At 38.7% G+C, this 18,750-nt stretch overlaps 1 long non-coding RNA gene across 3 annotated transcripts in view; it reads left to right on the top strand.

Moving 5' to 3' along the window:
* LOC147370916 (uncharacterized) overlaps nucleotides 1-18,750 on the top strand; it is a 432,430-nt gene that overhangs the window by 256,114 nt on the left and 157,566 nt on the right. For 2 of the 3 annotated variants that reach the window (XR_015165611.1, XR_015165606.1), the window contains one exon: nucleotides 16,175-16,454. The exons of the other annotated variant lie outside the window; for it this stretch is intronic. This is a non-coding gene — a long non-coding RNA (uncharacterized LOC147370916). Of the gene's footprint in view, nucleotides 1-16,174; nucleotides 16,455-18,750 lie in introns of those variants that run through there. 3 annotated transcript variants of the gene reach the window in all.

The following is an 18,750-nucleotide window of genomic DNA, read 5'->3' as shown; positions in this document are numbered from 1 at the left end:
TACTATAAATCTTCTATATTTGCTCAGAGGTAAAATTTTGAAAGACAGAATATGGTAAAAGAGAAATGAAAGATATAAAAGAGACACAAATGGGAAATTTAAAGATGAAAATACATTATCTTGAATGAAATATTCACTAGATGGGATAAATGGATTAGATCGAATATTACCAAAGAAAATACCAGTGAATTGGAAGACATAGCACTAAAACTATCTAAATGGAAGACAAGTGACTGAGGAAAAAAGCCTCAGTGAGCTGTGGGATAGTATCAGATGAATTAACATACATGTTATAGGAATCTTAGAAGAAGCAAGATGGGAAAAACTGCAGAAATGATTGAACGCTGTCCAAATTTTATTAAGATTATAAACGTGCAGATACAAGAAACTAAAAAATTCCCAAGCAGAAAAAGCATGTTAAGAATCATACCAAGCCACATCAAAGTCAATCTAGGGAAAGCCATTGAGAAAGAAGAATTTCAAAAGCAAAGGAAAAGGATATATTATATAGAGAGGGACAAAGATAAGGACCTGTTGTCAAAAACATGCAGTGCTAAAGAGAAAGCTGTTAAGCATACCTAGTGATAGTATCTTTTAAAATTAAAAGCAAATAAATTACTTTTCAAATCAACAAAAAATGAGAAAATGTATCACCAGCAGGCCCACACTGTAAGAAACATTGAAGGAAGTTCCCCAGAAAGAAGGAAAAGGAAGACAAATTGAAATTTAGACATACAGAAAGGTATAAAGAATGCCAGAAATATAAAATATGTGGGTAAATAGAAACAGAATATTTTTAAATCATTAAAAAATTTTTTAAAAAGATAATTGATTTTAGGGCAGTGGAACTATTCCATATGATACTGTAAGGGTAGATACATGTCATTGTACACTTGTCCAAACATCAAGAGTGAACCCTAAGGTAAACTATGGACTTTGGGTGATCATGATGTGTGAATGCAGGTTCGTTAATTGCAGCAAGTACACCCCTGTGGCGGGGAATGTTGGTAATTGGGGAGGCTATGCATGTATGGAGGCAGAAAACATGTGGGAAGTCTCTGTACCTTTTGCTCAATTTTGCTGTGAACCTAAAACTATTCTAAAAACTAAGACTGTTATAAAAAGTTCTGAAAATGGATAGTGGTGATGGTTGTACAACACACTGAATGTCCTTAATGTTACTGAATTATACACTTTGAATGGTTAAAATAATAAGTTTTATGTATGTATTTTGATACAATAAAAATTTTAATTAAAAAAATAAAGATAATTGTTTAAGGCAAAAACAAAACAAAAAATGAAAATTGTAGCCAGTTATCCTTGAGCCACTTAAGCATTTGTTATAAATACATATTAGCAAGAGAAGGTTTTGCAGCTACCTCCCTTGGATGAGATGCATCAGGCTCAGTAAGTGCAAAGTTGCTGTGTGAATTGCACGTGAGGAAAATTAGATCCTGTGGTTATCAGGGCCACTACAATAAAGCCATTGATTCCAGGGATATCTGGATGGGGCGCCTCATAAAAATTATGCTCTCGATGATTGTTCAGTCCCACTTTCTGTATAAGTGGTGGCCAGGAGGCATGATTACACCCCATATCTTTGGCAGGTGTGGAGGTGGGCATCAGGTCTGAGAGGGCAGAAAGAGAAGTGGATCCATGATGAAGGCCAGACCTGGGACGTTTGTCTGAAATGATGTCACTAAACATCATACATGACCAAGATAGGGAGGAGCTGATAAGAATACAGATTGAAATTGGAGTTTAGAAGGACTCCTATTTAGAAGAGTAGGTAGCTGTGGCGACTTTTTATTTGATTCTGATTCCAGTGGTTCCACTTGGTGCCGGGAGAATTTAGAAGTACATTTTCAATTCGAGGAAATGCAAAGTAATTTATGGTGATGGAATGGAGAGATCAGGGTTGCCTCGGGATGGCAATAGGTGGGCAGGGAAGGACTGGAGGGAGGGATTTCCGAGGGGCATGAGGAAACTTTTAGGGGAGATGGATATATTCATTACCTTGATTGTGGTGATGGTTTCACAGATGCACATGTGTTAAAACTTACTAAGTTACATACTTTAAACACATGCAGTTTATTATATGTTAAATAGATGTCATTGAAGCTGTTTGCTTTCTTATCTTCTTTGCTTAACTAAGTGATATTACAGGAGTGACTGTTTGTGCTTTCATTTCATCCTAATTCTTCTGGAGTTAGACTGATTATCATACTGAAAGTTTTAGGCATATGAGATAAGTGACGCAAGAGGCAAATCAGTAATTCAATTTAGGGATGCCAGCAAGTTTCAAAAGGTGAGGGGAAGTTTGATTTTAGATACCTGGGGAGATGTATCTAAAACCAAACTTCTTTTGTCCAATTTTCTGCTCAGGTCTCTATCTAAGACTCTTGGAATACTTAGTTTTTTGTATTTCTGGCAGCTAGCTGGCTAGATCTCAACTTCACTGTCTTTACTCCTTGTTGACCTAGAACAAACACATGCAAATCACATGCAAATGAAGAATATTCACACATTTAATCATTCAGTGAAATATGGAACTGTTTAGTTTTTGACTTGACTATTTATTGCAGTGATAAAAATTTCCAAGACTAGAAGTTTGTTATTTGCCAGAATAATATCTTATTATTGAAGTGTTTATTCAAACAGTGATTAAATTTTTAAAAATTAATATTCCTTGATTCCTTCAGAATGTGAAACACTGGAAAAGGCAGGGACTTTTAAATTAAATTTGGTAGACCTGAGTTCAAATCTTTTACAGAGAAAGACTGTAATAGTGGGTAAGTTGTTTAAATTTTCTATACTACAGCTTCCTTCAGTGTAAAATGGAAATAATAGCTTTCTTGTAGTTTTCTTTTTTTGGAGACGATTAGAGATAATGCTACTTAAGTGCCCTATGGTAATGTTTGACTGGACACTTAATAAACAATTGTTAACTGTTAGTTTGTAACACAACCACATTTCATGACTTTTTAAAAATAACTTTTTAATGATAAAATTAAGGATGGATCTTAAGAGTCTGTTTTCTTCCCTTCCACACTCACTCCTATATGTATAATTTCCTCAATGCTTTTTCACTTGATGAGTGAAACATTAATTTTAGCTTTCCTGAAGTTAGTCCTTTTGTGCTGAATTCTTCCCTTGTTGCCCTCCGCCATTTGGGTCTCCTTTTCCTTTGTTACCAAGCCAAGACAGAAATGTTGGCTATGGAAAATATTTATTGGGTGCCATTTAGACAAATATAAGAATGTGACTGAATACTCTCCACAACGGTCAGTTGAAACTAAACATGGAGTTGCCATGGATACTGGTTGCTTGGCCTCTGTTCCAACACATTAGAGCCTTTTTAGTTCAACAATGTGCAAACCACAGAGGTTGCCATGCATTGTATTCATAATCAGCTTGAATCTCTTAGCAGAATATCCTGGGTTTGCTTTAGCAGAGAGGAAACTAAATTCTCAGAAGAAACAGAACACCCTGTACCATCCATTGTTTCTCCAGGTATACAGGTAGTAATGTCTGCAGACACTGTTTTAACCTTTCTCTCTGCTTCATTTAATCTAGATAGACTACTCCTCTCTTGATACTTATTTGGAAATAAGAAAATCTACTGCATATTTTATAGAACACAGCAGGGGCACCAGCTAGGAAAATTGCACAACTTTGGGTATAGGACTTACAAGGCATAATCAAAGGAGAGAGAATGTGAAAAAGTCCTGGGATCCCTTTGAGAGCTGGAATATTCAAAAAGTACTGACTTTGCCACATACTGGCTGTGTGTCCTTGGGCAAATTAAACAATGAAAATTTAGTTTCCTCACTCTAGTGGCTTTTCCACTTGTAAGGATCTTTGTGAGTACATGGGGCCCACCTGGGCAATCCAGGGTAATCTCAATTATATAAGGCCAGTTAATTATTAACCTTAATTCCATCTGCAACCTTAATTTCCCTTAACCATGTTACATATCCACATGCTCTGGGTATCCAAAGGTATGTGGACATCTTTGGGAGGGGAAAATTCTATAATGCAGTGGAACAAAAGAAATTTATATTTATTACCCACATATGTCTATGAATTCCCTTTCCATTGTTCATAAATTTCTGTTTCATTTGTAGCAAAATGAGACATTTCTAAATATCTGTGTTACATATCGTCAGAATTTTTTGATAAATATTCAGTTCATTTCCCACCCAGGTCTGTTTGTCTCACTCTTTTCCATTCTCTTTTTCAAGTTGGTATCCCAGCATTCAGTGGCTTAAGTGACTTCATGTTGATGATATAAGCGTGAGAGAGACAGTGGCATAGGAGCCTGGGGAGCGCTTTCTTTCCCCCGCTCTACACAAATACTCAACATTACTACCTTTACTGTGCTGACGCTGCCTAGACTTACTAAAACAGAGAGGCATTCTCTCTTCTAATGCAGATGGTGTGTAAAAACTGTTTTATATTTTTAATCATAAAATTAAAAAAAAACTTTCATAAGTAATATGAACAAGGCATTGAACCCTCAAAATATTTTGTGTGAGAAATATTTCCCTTGCCCACTCCCATCCCGTTGGCATTTGATGCCTAATGTCCACAATTACAGTCATGTTGTCCTAAGCTGGCTCTAATTGCTGGGTATTTATGGCTAAAACAATGATATAATTTTCCACCTTGTTGCTGAGTAGACAATTAGGCAAATAGAATTCCAACTGAAGAGTGTTTACAGGAAAAACTGATTGTTGTGTTAAAAAAAAATCTCTGGTTATTATAAAGACAAGGGGCATCTAATTCCCTTCACTGAAATCAAGTGGCCACAAGCCTACTAGAAATAGCATAATCCAAACATCCTCTCTTTCCACAAATTTCTGGTTGTCAAGAATAATTATAAGAGAGATATGTGTATAGCACTGTGAGGCACTCTCATTTGGTTTTTCTTTTTTGTTGAGCTGCCTCACTGTGAATACTGCATCATTTATTGTTAGCCATAGGCAGAGTTCATTGTTGAGGAGAGGTAAATTGAAATCAAATTTGTAAGTCAGCCCTGGGTAAAATATTCAATGATCCAAGTTTTGTGATTAGTGACCCAACCTTTCCTCCTTTGGCCCCCCACAGTGATGAGACAATGATATAATTTTAAGAAGAAAATATAATTATTGATTTCAGCCTGGGGACAGAGTGGCAGTGATGATTGGGAGGGTAGAGGGCAGAAGAGAATGAGAGCCAACCTTACTGAAGCCTGAGGAAGTGATGTGCTATGTTCTTTCAGTGATAAGCTCTATCCTCCCTAAAATTCTGCTGGCTGGTAATATATTGTGTACATTGAGATAGTAGCTGACTTTCCTTTTCATACTCCCCACATTCGTCTATTGCAAGTTATAATGATTTCTGAACATTTCTACTTTTATCCTTATAGTTCAAGGCACCATTAATTATTGTCTGAACACCTGTAACCTCCCTTCAAATTATTCTTTCTCTGCAGCTATGCTTTGCCCTCAATATACATATTTATAAACTTAAATTATATTGTTATACCCCTGATTAATTGCCCTAATGTCTTTTCAAAGAGCTTATAATAAAATATCACATCAGTTAAGATGGGTTAACTTCTGCAGTAACAAAAACAATGTTTATTTTTCTTGCATGTTGTACATCCATTGTGAGTTGTTATACAATGGACTGAATTATGTTCCCCCACAGAAATTCCTATGTTGAAGCCCTAATTACAAAGTGATAGCATTTGGAGCTGGGCCTTTGAGAGGTAGTTAGTATTGGATGAGATCATGAGGATGGGACCCTATTAATGAGGTTTGTGGCCTTGTGGGAAGAGACATCACAGAGCTTGCTTCGTCTCTTTCTCCTTACCATATGAGGACACAGTGTGAAGGTAACCATCTGCAAGCAAGGGAGATAGCTGCTGTCAGGAACTGAATCAGTGGAAACCTTGATCTTAGGTTTTCTAGACTACAGGACAGTGGGAAATAAATATCTGTTAAGTTATCCAGTTTATGGTGTATGGCTGTGGTACCATGAGCAGATTAGTATCGTCTGCTTATTGGCTCCAGTGCACTCAAGACAAAGTTTTAATCCTAGGCTTCCATAATCACTCAGATCAGATTAGATCAGATCAGTTGCTCAGTCGTGTCTGACTCTTTGTGACCCTATGAATCGCAGCACACCAGGCCTCCCTGTCCATCACCATCTCCCAGAGTTCACTCAAACTCACGTCCATCGAGTCGGTGATGCCATCCAGCCATCTCATCCTCTGTCGTTCCCTTCTCCTCCTGCCCCCAATCCCTCCCAGCATCAGAGTCTTTTCCAATGAGTCAACTCTTCGCATGAGGTGGCCAAAGTACTGGAGTTTCAGCTTTAGCATCATTCCTTCCAAAGAAATCCCAGGGCTGGTCTCCTTCAGAATGGACTGGTTGGATCTCCTTGCAGTCCAAGGGACTCTCAAGAGTCTTCTCCAACACCACCGTTCAAAAGCATCAATTCTTTGGCGCTCAGCTTTCTTCACAGTTCAACTCTTGCATCCCTACATGACCACTGGAAAAACCATAGCCTTGACTAGACGGACCTTTGTTGGCAAAGTAATGTCTCTGCTTTTCAATATGCTATTTCCATAATCACTGAGGGAAGGCAAATAGATTCAGTGAATTCCAGGCTGGCTCTTTAAGCTTCTGTGGCAGAAGTGACCCATTTATTTGTTTTTTCGACTTTTATTGGTAAAATAAAGAATATGATATTACTTGCATTCAGTTGGGTAGAGAACAGCTGTTATATACATTTTACTAAATGAGGAAGCTAAAATATTGTGAACAGTTCCAAAGACCACCATAGACACAAACTTTTGTCAGTTTGACAGGGGTGTATTTGATTTGATGTTCTTCACTTGTGAATTTCATATCCTTTTATCACCCATGTTGCTTGTGATGTGTTGAGGCATTTGCACCAGCTTGGCATACCTTTCCCTCAGTTCTTTATTTGTCTGTTTCCTACTGCTCATTAAGATCTCAGTAAAAATACCACATCTTTAGGTAATACAGTCTTAACAGGGTTTTCCCTTCTTTGTCTAAATTCTTACCACTATGTCACCAAATTTTATTTTCTTCTCTTCCTTTTTAATTTATTATTATTATTAAGCAGTGTGGCCTTTGGGGATTCCTTAGGTCTTGTGTTCTTTTGTTAGTCTGTTCACTAATTCATTTATCTGTTGATGTCAGTTTTTAGAGATGACAATGACAAATGACACCATGTATACTCTTAAGGAACTCACAGTATGGGGGAGAGATAGATATAAACATAAAACATTACAAACTGGCAAACAAGATGCTCATGACATCATTAGTCAATCAAAATCATGAGAATCCACTTTACATGCACTAGGATAGCTACAACAAAAACAATAAACAGTAACAAGTGTTGATGAGATATTTGTGGTTCCATATGAATTTTAGGATTATTTATTCTACTTCTTTGAAAAAGTCATGGATGCTTTGATAGGGAGTACATTAAATCTGTGGATTGCATTGGGTAGTGTGGCAATTTTATTGTTATTATTTGAAAATGCAGTAATAATATAAAAAGTCCAGGTAATGAATTTGTAAATTAAAGCATGATGAAGGTGTTAGTGAACATAATATTGCTATTCATATTGCAATATATGTGTGTCAAAGTAGCATGTTGTATGCCTTAAATTCCCACAATGTTGTGTCAATTAAAATTGTAAAGAGTAATTTTTACAATTACTGGTGTTTATTTATTTTAATTTTTATAGTCATAAAAAATTCTATTCTTGTCATGAGAACATTTAAGACCCACTCTCTTAGCACTTTCAAATATGCAATACAGTTTTATTAATTACAGTGGTGTATATTACATTCCCATGACATTTGTTTTATAGAAGTTTGGGGTATAAATCTTTATATGGACATGTTTTCATTTCTTTTAGAAATATCTAGCAGTGGAAAGGCTGATCTTATGGCAGGTATATGTTTATCTACTAAAGAAACTGTCAAACTGTGCTGGAAAGGAGCTCTTCCATTTTACTTCAGATTTTTGTATTTTTGTATTTTTTTGACTTATTTCACTAAGCATAATATTCTCTAAGTCTACCCATGTTGTTATAAGTGACAGAATTTTATTGTTTTTATGACTGAGTAATATTCCATTTTGTACTTATATATGTATGTATGTATATGTATGTATCTTACATCTCCTTTATCCATTTATCTTTGGATAAACCCAGGATAACATGCCTGGGTTGTTTCCACATCTTGACTATTGTAAAAAATGCTGCTATGAGCACTAGGGTATATATATATATTTTCAAATTAGTGTCTTTATATTCTTTGGATATGATATGTATGTAGGAGTGGAATTGCTGACAACTCTCTTTTTAATTTTTTGAGGATCCTCCATACTGTTTTCCATAGTGGCTGCACAGGTTTACTTTCCTACCAACAGTTATTCTCTTTCCCTACATACTTTCCAGCGTTTACTGTTTGTAGACTTTTTAATGATTGCCATTCTGATAGGTGGTATCTATTATATGTGGAATCTAAAAAAAGAAAACAAACAAATGCATATAACAAAATAGAAACAGATCACAGATATAGAGAGCAGCCCAGTGGATTCCAGTGGAAAGAGGGAATAGGGTAGAGACAAGAGAGAGGTGTGGGATTAAGAGATACAAGCTACTGTGTATAAAATAAAGCAATAAGGATATGTTGTACAGCACAGAGAAATATAACCATTACTTTGTAATAACTTCAGATGGAGTTCAGTTCAGTTCAGTTCAGTCACTTAGTTGTGTCTGACTCTTTGTGACCCCATGGACTGCAGCACACCAGGCTTCCCTGTCCATCACCAACTCCTCAAGTTTACCCAAACTCATGTCCATTGAGTCAGTGATGCAATCCAACCATCTCATCCTCTGTTGTCCCCTTCTCCTCTGGCCTTCAACCTTTCCCAGCATCAGAGTCTTTTCCAATGAGTCAACTCTTCGCATGAGGTGGCCAAAGTACTGGAGTTTCAGCTTCAACATCAGTCCTTCCAATGAACACCCGGGACTGATCTCCTTTAGGATGGATGGGTTGGATCTCAATGCAGTCCAAGGGACTCTTAGGTATCTTCTCCAACACCACAGTTCAAAAGCATCAATTCTTCGGCACTCAGCCTTCTTTATAGTCCAACTCTCACATCCATACATGACTATTGGAAAAACCATAGCCTTGACCAGATGGAACTTTGTTGGCAAAGTAATGTCTCTGCTTTTGAATATGCTATCTAGGTTGCTCATAGCTTTCCTTCCAAGGAGCAAGCATCTTTTAATTTCATGGCTGCAGTCACCATCTGCAGTGATTTTCGAGCCCAGAAAAATAAAGTCTGGCACTGTTTCCACTGTTTCCCCATCTATTTCCCATGAAGTGATGGGACCAGATGCCATGATCTTTGTTTTCTGAATGTTGAGCTTTAAGCCAACTTTTTCACTCTCCTCTTTCACTTTCATCAAGAGGCTCTTTAGTTCTTCTTCACTTTCTGCCATAAGGGTGGTGTCATCTGCATATCTGAGGTTATTGATATTTCTCCCGGCAGTCTTGATTCCAGCTTGTGCTTCTTCCAGCCCAGCATTTTTCATGATGTACTCTGCATATAAGTTAAATAAGCAGGGTGACAAAATACAGCCTTGACATACTCCTTTTCCTATTTGGAACCAGTCTGTTATTCCATGTCCAGTTCTAACTGTTGCTTCCTGACCTGCATACAGGTTTCTCAAGAGGTAGGTCAGGTGGTCTGGTATTCCCATCTCCTTCAGAATGTTCCGCAGTTTATTGTGATCCACACAGTCAAAGGCTTTGGCATAGTCAGTAAAGCAGAAATAGATGTTTTTCTGGAACTCTCTTGCTTTTTTGATGATCCAGCGGATATTGGGAATTTGGAGTACAATCTATTAAAATACTGAATCACTATGGGAGAAGGCAATGGCACCCCACTCCAGTACTCTTGCTTGGAGAATCCCATGGATGGAGGAGCCTGGTGGGCTGCCATCTATGGAGTCGCATGGAGTTGGACACGACTGAAGCGACTTAGCAGCAGCAGCAGCATGGTGTGCATATCTGCAGAAGCGCTCTGGCTGTGATGGACCGTGCAGAAGTGTGGCCAAGTGGAACTACCCCTCACCCAAGGTCAGGGGCGGTGGCCAAGAGGAGCTACCCCACGTCTGAGGTCAGGGGCAGTGGCAGAGAGGAGCTACCCCATGTCTGAGGTCATGGGCGGTGGCTGAGAGGAGCCAACCCTTGCCCAAGGTCAGGGGCAGAGGCCGAGAGGAGCTACCCCATGTCTGCAGTCAGGGGCGGCGGCTGAGAGGAGCAACTCCACGTCCATGGAGTGGCAGCGGCATGGGTGCAGGAGGGCCGAGAGGAGCTACTCCACGTTTAAGGTCATGGGGGCGGCAGAGGTAAGAGAAACCAAGGTAAGATGGTAGGTGTTGCAAGAGGGCATCAGAAGGCAGACACACTGAAACCATAATCACAGAAAACTAGTCAATCTGATCACATGGACCACAGCCTTGTCTAACTCATGCCATGTGGGGCCACCCAAGACCAATGGATCATGGTGGAGAGGTCTGACAGAATGTGGTCCACTGGAGAAGGGAATGGCAAACAACTTCAGTATTCTTGCCTTGAGAACCCCATGAACAGTATGAAAAGGCAAAATGATAGGATACTGAAAGAGGAACTCCCCAGGTTGGTAGGTGCTAATATGCTACTAGAGATCAGTGGAGAAATAACTCCAGAAAGAATGAAGGGATGGAGCCAAAGCAAAAACAATACCCAGCTGTGGATGTGACTGGTGATAGAAGCAAGGTCCGATGCTGTAAAGAGCAATATTACATAGGAACCTGGAATGTTAGGTCCATGAATCAAGGCAAATTGGAAGTGGTCAAACAGGAGTTGGCAAGAGTGAACATTGACATTCTAGGAATCAGCAAAGTAAAATGGACTGTAATGGCTGAATTTAACTCAGATGACCATTATATCTATTACTGTGGACAGGAATCCCTTAGAAGAAATGGAGTAGCCATCATGGTCAACAAAAGAGTCTGAAATGCAGTACTTGGATGCAATCTCAAAAATGACGGAATGATCTCTATTTGTTTCCAAGGCAAACCATTCAGTATCACAGTAATCCAAGCCTATGCCCCAACCAGTAACGCTGAAGAAGCTGAAGTTGAATGGTTCTATGAAGACCTATAAGACCTTTTAGAACTAACACCCAAAAAAAGATGTCCTTTTCATTATAGAGGACTGGAATGCAAAAGTAGGAAGTCAAGAAACACCTGGGGTAACAGGCAAATTTGGCCTTGGAATACGGCATGAAGAAGGGCAAAGGCTAATAGAGTTTTGCCAAGAGAACGCACTGGTTGTAGAAAACACCCTCTTCCAACAACAAGAGAAGACTCCACATAGACATCACCAGATTGTCAATACCAAAATCAGATTGATTATATTCTTTGCAGCCAAAGATGGAGAAGCTACATACAGTCAGCAAAAACAAGACCGGGAGCTGACTGTGGCTCAGATCGTGAACTCCTTGTTGCCAAATTCAGACTTAAATTGAAGAAAGTAGGGAAAACCACTGGATCATTCAGGTATGACTTAAACCAAATCCCTTATATTATACAGTGGAAGTGACAAATAGATTTAAGGGACTACATCTGATAGACAGAGTGCCTGATGAACTATGGAATGAGGCTCATGACATTGTACAGGAGACAGGGATCAAGACCATCCCCATGGGAAAGAAATGCAAAAAAAGCAAAATGGCTGTCTGGGGAGGCCTTACAAATAGCTGTGAAAAGAAGAGAAGCAAAAAGCGAAGGAGAAAAGGAAAGATATAAACATCTGAATGCAGAGCTCCAAAGAATAGCAAAGAGAGATAAGAAAGCCTTCCTCAGTGATCAACGCAAAGAAATAGAAGAAAACAACATAGAGATCTCGTCAAGAAAACTAGAGATACCAAGGGAACATTTCATGCAAAGATGGGCTTGATAAAGGACAGAGATGGTATGGACCTAACAGAAGCAGAAGATATTAAGAAGAGGTGGCAAGAATACACAGAAGAACTGTACAAAAAAGATCTTCATGACCCAGATAATCACAAAGGTGTAATCACTGACCTAGAGCCAGGCATCCTGGAATGTGAAGTCAAGTGGGCCTTAGAAAGCATTACTACGAACAAAGCTAGTGGAGGTGATGGAATTCCAGTGGAGCTCTTTCAAATCCTGAAAGATGATGCTGTGAAAGTGCTGCACTCAATATGCCAGCAAATTTGGAAAACTCAGCAGTGGCCACAGGACTGGAAAAGGTCAGTTTTCATTCCAATCCCAAAGAAAGGCAAGTCAAAGAATGCTCAAACTACCGCACTACTCATCTCACATGCTAGTAAATTAATGCTCAAAATTCTCCAAGCCAGGCTTCAGCAATACATGAACCATGAACTTCCAGATGTTCAAGCTGGTTTTAGAAAAGTTGAGGAACCAGAGATCAAATTGCCAACATCTGCTGGATCATGGAAAAAGCAAGAGAGTTCCAGAAAAACATCTATTTCTGCTTTACTGACTATGCCAAAGCCTTTGTGTGGATCACAATAAACTGTGGAACATTCTGAAGGAGATGGGAATACCAGACCACCTGACCTACCTCTTGAGAAACCTGTATGCAGGTCAGGAAGCAACAGTTAGAACTGGACATGGAATAACAGACTGGTTCCAAATAGGAAAAGGAGTACGTCAAGACTGTATAATGTCACTCTGCTTATTTAACTTATATACAGAGTACATTATGAGAAAGGCTGAGCTGGAAGAAGCCAAGCTGGAATCAAGATTGCTGGGAGAAATATCAATAACCTCAGATATGCAGATGACACCACCCTTATGGCAGAAAGTGAAGAAGAACTAAAGAGCCTCTTGATGAAAGTGAAAGAGGAGAGTGAAAAAGTTGGCTTAAAGCTCAGCATTCAAAACTAAGATCATGGCATCTGGTCCCATCACTTCATGGCAAATAGATGTGGAAACAGTGCCAGACTTTGTTTTTTTGGTCTCCAAAATCACTGCAGATGGTTATTGCAGCCATGAAATTAAAAGACGCTTGCTCCTTGGAAGGAAAGCTATGACCAAACCTAGATAGCATATTAAATAGCAGAGACATTACTTTGCCAACAAAGGTCCATCTAGTCAAGGCCATGGTTTTTCCAGTGGTCATGTATGGATGTGAGAGTTGGACTGTGAAGAAAGCTGAGTGCCGAAGAATTGATGCTTTTGTTTTGTTTTGTTTTTAATTTTATTTTATTTAACTTTACAATATTGTTTTGGTTTTGCCATATTTCAAAATGATGTTTTTGAAGTGTGGTGTTGGATAAGACTCTTGAGAGTCCCTTGGACTGCAAGGAGATCCAACCCATCCATCCTAAAGGAGATCAGCCCTGGGTGTTCATTGAAAGGACTGATGCTAAAGCTGAAACTCCAATACTTTGACTACCTCATGCAAAGAGTTGACTCATTGGAAAAGACTCTGATGCTGGGAGGGATTGGGGACAGGAGGAGAAGGGGACGACAGAGGATGAGATGGGTGGATGGCATCACGGACTCAATGGACATGAGTTTGAGTGAACTCTGGTTGTTGGTGATGGACCGGAAGACCTGGCATGCTGCAATTCATGGGGTCGCAAAGAGTCAGACACGACTGAGTGACTGACATGAGCTGAACTGATGGTGTATATCTGAAATTAATATCTTATGTATAATATTGTAAATTAACTATGCTTCTTTAAAAATATAAATGAAGCAGAAAAGAGAAAATTTAGAAAGTACATGTGTGAAAAGAAGGTTATTAAAATTATCTGTCACTTCACCTAGAAATAACAGTTGTTGGTACGTATCATTTTTGCCTGCCCCAATACTTTGGCTACCTGATACGAAGAGCTGACTCTTTTGAAAAGACCTGATGCTGGGAAGGATTGAAGGTGGGAGAAGGGAATGACAGAGGATGAGATGGTTGGATGGCATCACTGACTCAATGGACATGAGTTTGAGTAAACTCCGGGAGTTGTTGATGTACAGGGAGGCCTGGTGTACTGTAGTCCTTGGGGTTGCAAAGAGTCAGACAGGACTGAGGGACTGAACCGAATTGAACGGAATGGTAAATAAAATGAATCCACCTGCCAATGCCAGAGATGCAGGTTCAGTACCTGGGTTGGGAAATTTCCCTGGAGAAGGAAATGGCAACCCAGTCTAGTATTCTTGCCTGGGAAATCCCATGGACAGAGGAGCCTAATGGGCTTCAGTCCATGGCACCACAAAAGAGTCAGACATGACTTAGCCACTAAACAACAACAGCAAGAACAACAACAGCAAGAACAACAACAGCAGCAGCAGTATATAGCTGAAACCAAAACAAACTTACTCTTGAAAATGGAATATTTTTCCTATCTAAATGTTAAAAAGTATTAATATTATATTGATATTCAGACTCAATTTTCCCTTATAAAGTGTTTGACATAAATATCTTTCAATATATAACTCTTGGCACTGTTTGCATTAGGATAGTAAGATCTTTATGTTCATATGTTTCCCTTTTTACATGACAATGTGTTATCAAGAGATTAGGTCCTGCCTGTGTCCAATCTCAACCCCTACCAGGCCTGCTTGCCTTCCTTCCCATGCTATGCTCCATCTGCCGTGGCATTCATTCTGTTTTTCTGACCTCTTAGCAGGGCTCCTGGGTAGGGCTTCTCAGAAGATTCCACCTCCACGCTCCTTGTGTCAGAGGACTTCTTATGGTTCTGGACATGGTTTCACTGTCACCTCCTCCACTAGGGCCTTTTAACGCTGCTGCTGCTGCTGCTCCTGCTAAGTTGCTTCAGTTGTGTACGACTCTGTGCGACCCCATAGACAGCAGCCCACCAGGCTCCCCCATCCCTGGGATTCTCCAGGCAAGAACACTGGAGTGGGTTGCCATTTCGTTCTCCAATGCAGGAAAGAGAAAAGGGAAAGTGAAGTCATTCAGTCATGTCTGACTCTTCTCGACCCCATGGACTGCATGTAGCCCACCAGGCTCCTCCATCCATGGGAGTTTCCAGGCAAGAGTACTGGAGTGGGGTGCCATTGCCTTCTCTGCTCTTAACGCTACTTACAGGAATTGTCAACTGTCCTTATCTCTTACTCTTTGGCTCATCATCTGGTTCATTTCAGTGCTTACCACCATTTGCAGCAATCTTGTTCACTGGTTTATGTACTGATTTTTCATCTGCTCCTTAAAGAATATGTTTGAAGAGGGCAGTGATTTTGCCTTTCTTGCTGAATCCTGTATCACCAAATTCTTGAGCTCTACCCAGCACTGCTGAGGTCTCAATAAATATTTTTGAATGAAAATATTGAAAAAGTTCAACTTAGAGTGTGTGTTTTAAAAGCAGTCAGATAGATGTGTCAGTCCTCCATTCTACTATTTAGTTGAGGTGAAACCCTTATCCTTGGCCAATCTCAACCTTTCTGTGTTTCCCATATTTAAAACAGACACAAGAATAATGCGGTTGTATTTTTTGAAAGGAACAGTATACTGTGTACTGCTTAGTATTGCACCTGGCAATAAACCTTCAAGAAGTACTATCCGTATGCTAAATAGTTTTATCCTTTTGTCATTTCCTTGTGACTTTTAGCCTTGACCAATAGGATATCTTACTCTGCTGTAAACAGCTGGACTTCACACATAATATATTTTGCCAAATGTCTGTCTGGGGGTTATATATATATGACTAGAAAATTAATTTTTAAATATTATATTAAGCCATAATTCAGTTTTATTTTAGTTTGAATAGAATTATTCAATTTGATTTATATTTTGATTAAATCAAAAGCATATTAAAATACTAGATATAGGTGTTTACTAATTGGTTTCATCATAGTTCTTTTTTTTTAATCACCTAAGATTTTTCAACTTGAAATAAATCTCTGAGCTCAGACCCATGTCAAGATAGTGATAAATACCTTTTAACATATGGTTGTCTAGTTGTACATATTTTTAATCCTTGAAACATTCTTTGGAAGGAACTGTGAGATGGGAGATATTTTGAAGGGAAATAGAATCTTGCATTTCTACTTATATTAATCATTTCCCTCTAGATAAATAATGGAGAGGAGGTAATATACGCACAAAGACGAATCAAGTTGGTGTGAATGAATAAACAAAGATGGAAGAGAAGACAAGAGGGACTTGAACACCCAGGAGATCTCTTTGGGTAAAAAGTTATTCAATTACAATGTCAAGAAGACCTAGAGGACGCTGAAAGGAGAATAGACAGCGTATCAGAGGATATGAAAAACTATGTAGTTACATTTGTATCAGAGTTCCAGTTTTGTGTGAATGTGCATCACTGCCATTAATACATTTGCAGAAAATATACATTCACCTCATCATGAATTTATTTCCCATATTCATATGTTTTTAAAAGCCATTAGAGTCAATGATCTAACAATTTTTGACAATTAAGTTGCCTTCTAGTTTTCTCAGGGCTCTGTGCCTGAATTCTGGTGTGGTGTACACAGGGAGAATAATATTTCATTCCTTTATTTCTAAACTTTTCATAATGCTGCCTAGAATTTGCCATCTTTGGGGCTTTGTTGGTAAACTGTTTTTGTTTTTTTTTTCCTGTATGAAGATATAAGCATCTTCCATTTTTTGTGTATTGCACTTATGTTTCTTCCCAGACTTCTTTCCCTCAGTTATTTTCATGAATCTGTGGATCACAGTTACATTTTGTACTTGGATAGGGAGTCCTTTGTGGAGTGTTAGGACACCCTAGATGAGGAAGTCCTACTTCGTCCAGCAGGCAGTAAATGTAAAGAATTCACTGGCAGGGTCACACAAAAACAGAAATTTGGGAAATTTTTGAATGCAAACATGGGGAAACATGTTCTTAACAGAATACTAATGAAAAGAAGAGATGCTGGAGGTGTGCTCAGCTAAGGGCAGCAATCAGTGAAAGACAGTACTTACATTTAGAGACTGCAAACCTGTTGGGCCCAGAGCAGAATTTCTTACTCTCTTTACTAATATAGTAGATTCAAGAATAAGTATGAATCAGCAAGTTAGTGTGTGTGAAAAAGTTACAGAATGTTGGGTAGGAAATATAAGGTATAGAGATATAATTAAAAATGTTCTGTTTTTAAAACCAAAAGACAGGGTTTAGTCCTTTGTCGCTGACAATGATCTTAGCAATTTACTTAATTTTTCCAAGTTCTCTTTGTAAAATGAAGATAATAATTACTTTTATTTAATGCTTATTTCATGGTAGGTACTATGCAAAGTTCTCGTAATAGCTTTATAAAGTCTATACTGTTCTTATTCCCATTTTACAAATGGAAAAAATGGGGGCTCAGAAAGGTTAAGTGACTTTCTCTAAGATACTCAGTTAATAGGTAGCTAAGCAAAAATTCTAGCCCAGCTTTTATTTTTCATCTTTGTATTTAACTATTCTACCTTGCCCAGAGAGTTGAAGAAAAAAAAAATTTTATAATTGTGTCTGAAAGGTTTTTAGAGATGAAATTAAAATTATTATTAATTTCTCCATTGCCCATATCCATATGAGTCAAAGTGACTAGAATGTTAAGAAATAAGGCACACAATCAGTAATTCCCATTATTGTTTTGACTGTCATCAGTTTGCAAGGGAGAAAAATTTCTAGGGAGAGGACAAAGACTTTTTTGATTGGAATCATCCTCAGGTCAAACTGATCTCCATCTGTGCTTAGCAAAGATAAATCATCCATATTCATGGCACAGGGCAGTTCAGCATCTCTGGAGCAAAGGTTCATCCAGCACAGAGATTATAACACTGTGCCTCTTATTCAAGGGCAGGGTACAGCTTCTGCAGCAGTGGCAAGTGAGCCACTAGAGCACACTGACCCACAAGCGATGCTGCTGCTTCCTACCCGCTGTGTGAGTGCTCACAAACAGAGGGAAAAGGAGACCCTGATTTATTTCTCATCATCCTCTTTTACTCTCATGTTTGTTCCCAAGGTCCTTTTCTGAATCATTATTTTGTTCAGCCCTGGGCCTAACACTCAAATCAGTTTTTATGAGCGCTAGCTCAATGGCATGAAAGATAAGGTCAAACAGACCTTGGGAGATGTATAATTAGGAGATGTATAATTCTTACTACTTAGGAGATGTATAATTCTTGAAATAGGCACTAAATTTATTGGAGTCTGTTTCTTCATCTTAATGTGGGCATAATACACTCCATCTTCACAGGTGGTTTTGAGAATTAACTGAAATGGGATATGAAAAGTATTTGGTACACAGGCCACATCTAGTAGATATTCACATTAGAAAGTTGATATTTTTGGCTGCTCAACATTTAATCCTTTTTGTTTTGGGAAACATCCTGCATGCTTTGTCTCTACCCATGGAATCTAAAGAGAAAACTGTCCCTCTTTCCACTATCTGATAGCTGGGTGTTGGGCGGGTAACCTAATATAATGCTTCCATCTTGGATCTGGAATTGACAGCAAGTGCTGCAAAGGCCAGGAGAAGTTGTGTGATGTCCAAGGTGTCATGGTGGTGCTCTTGGTGGGAGAAGAGACTACTCTTGCTAAGATGTGTTTGTATTCTTGATCTTTCCCATGTTAAAGAAAATTGTTCTGACACTGCTAAAAGGTTAAGGAGTACTTTATCAAAGTTTACTGTTCAGGTCAGGT

Source organism: Bos grunniens, chromosome 6, assembly GCF_055505025.1.
Source record: "Bos grunniens cultivar Pamir isolate PY7600 chromosome 6, Bosgru_T2T1.0, whole genome shotgun sequence".
NCBI classification, from domain to species: Eukaryota; Metazoa; Chordata; class Mammalia; order Artiodactyla; family Bovidae; genus Bos; species Bos grunniens.
The sequence above is the reverse complement of the archived record's forward strand: the minus strand, read 5'-3'. Positions and strand labels throughout refer to the sequence as shown.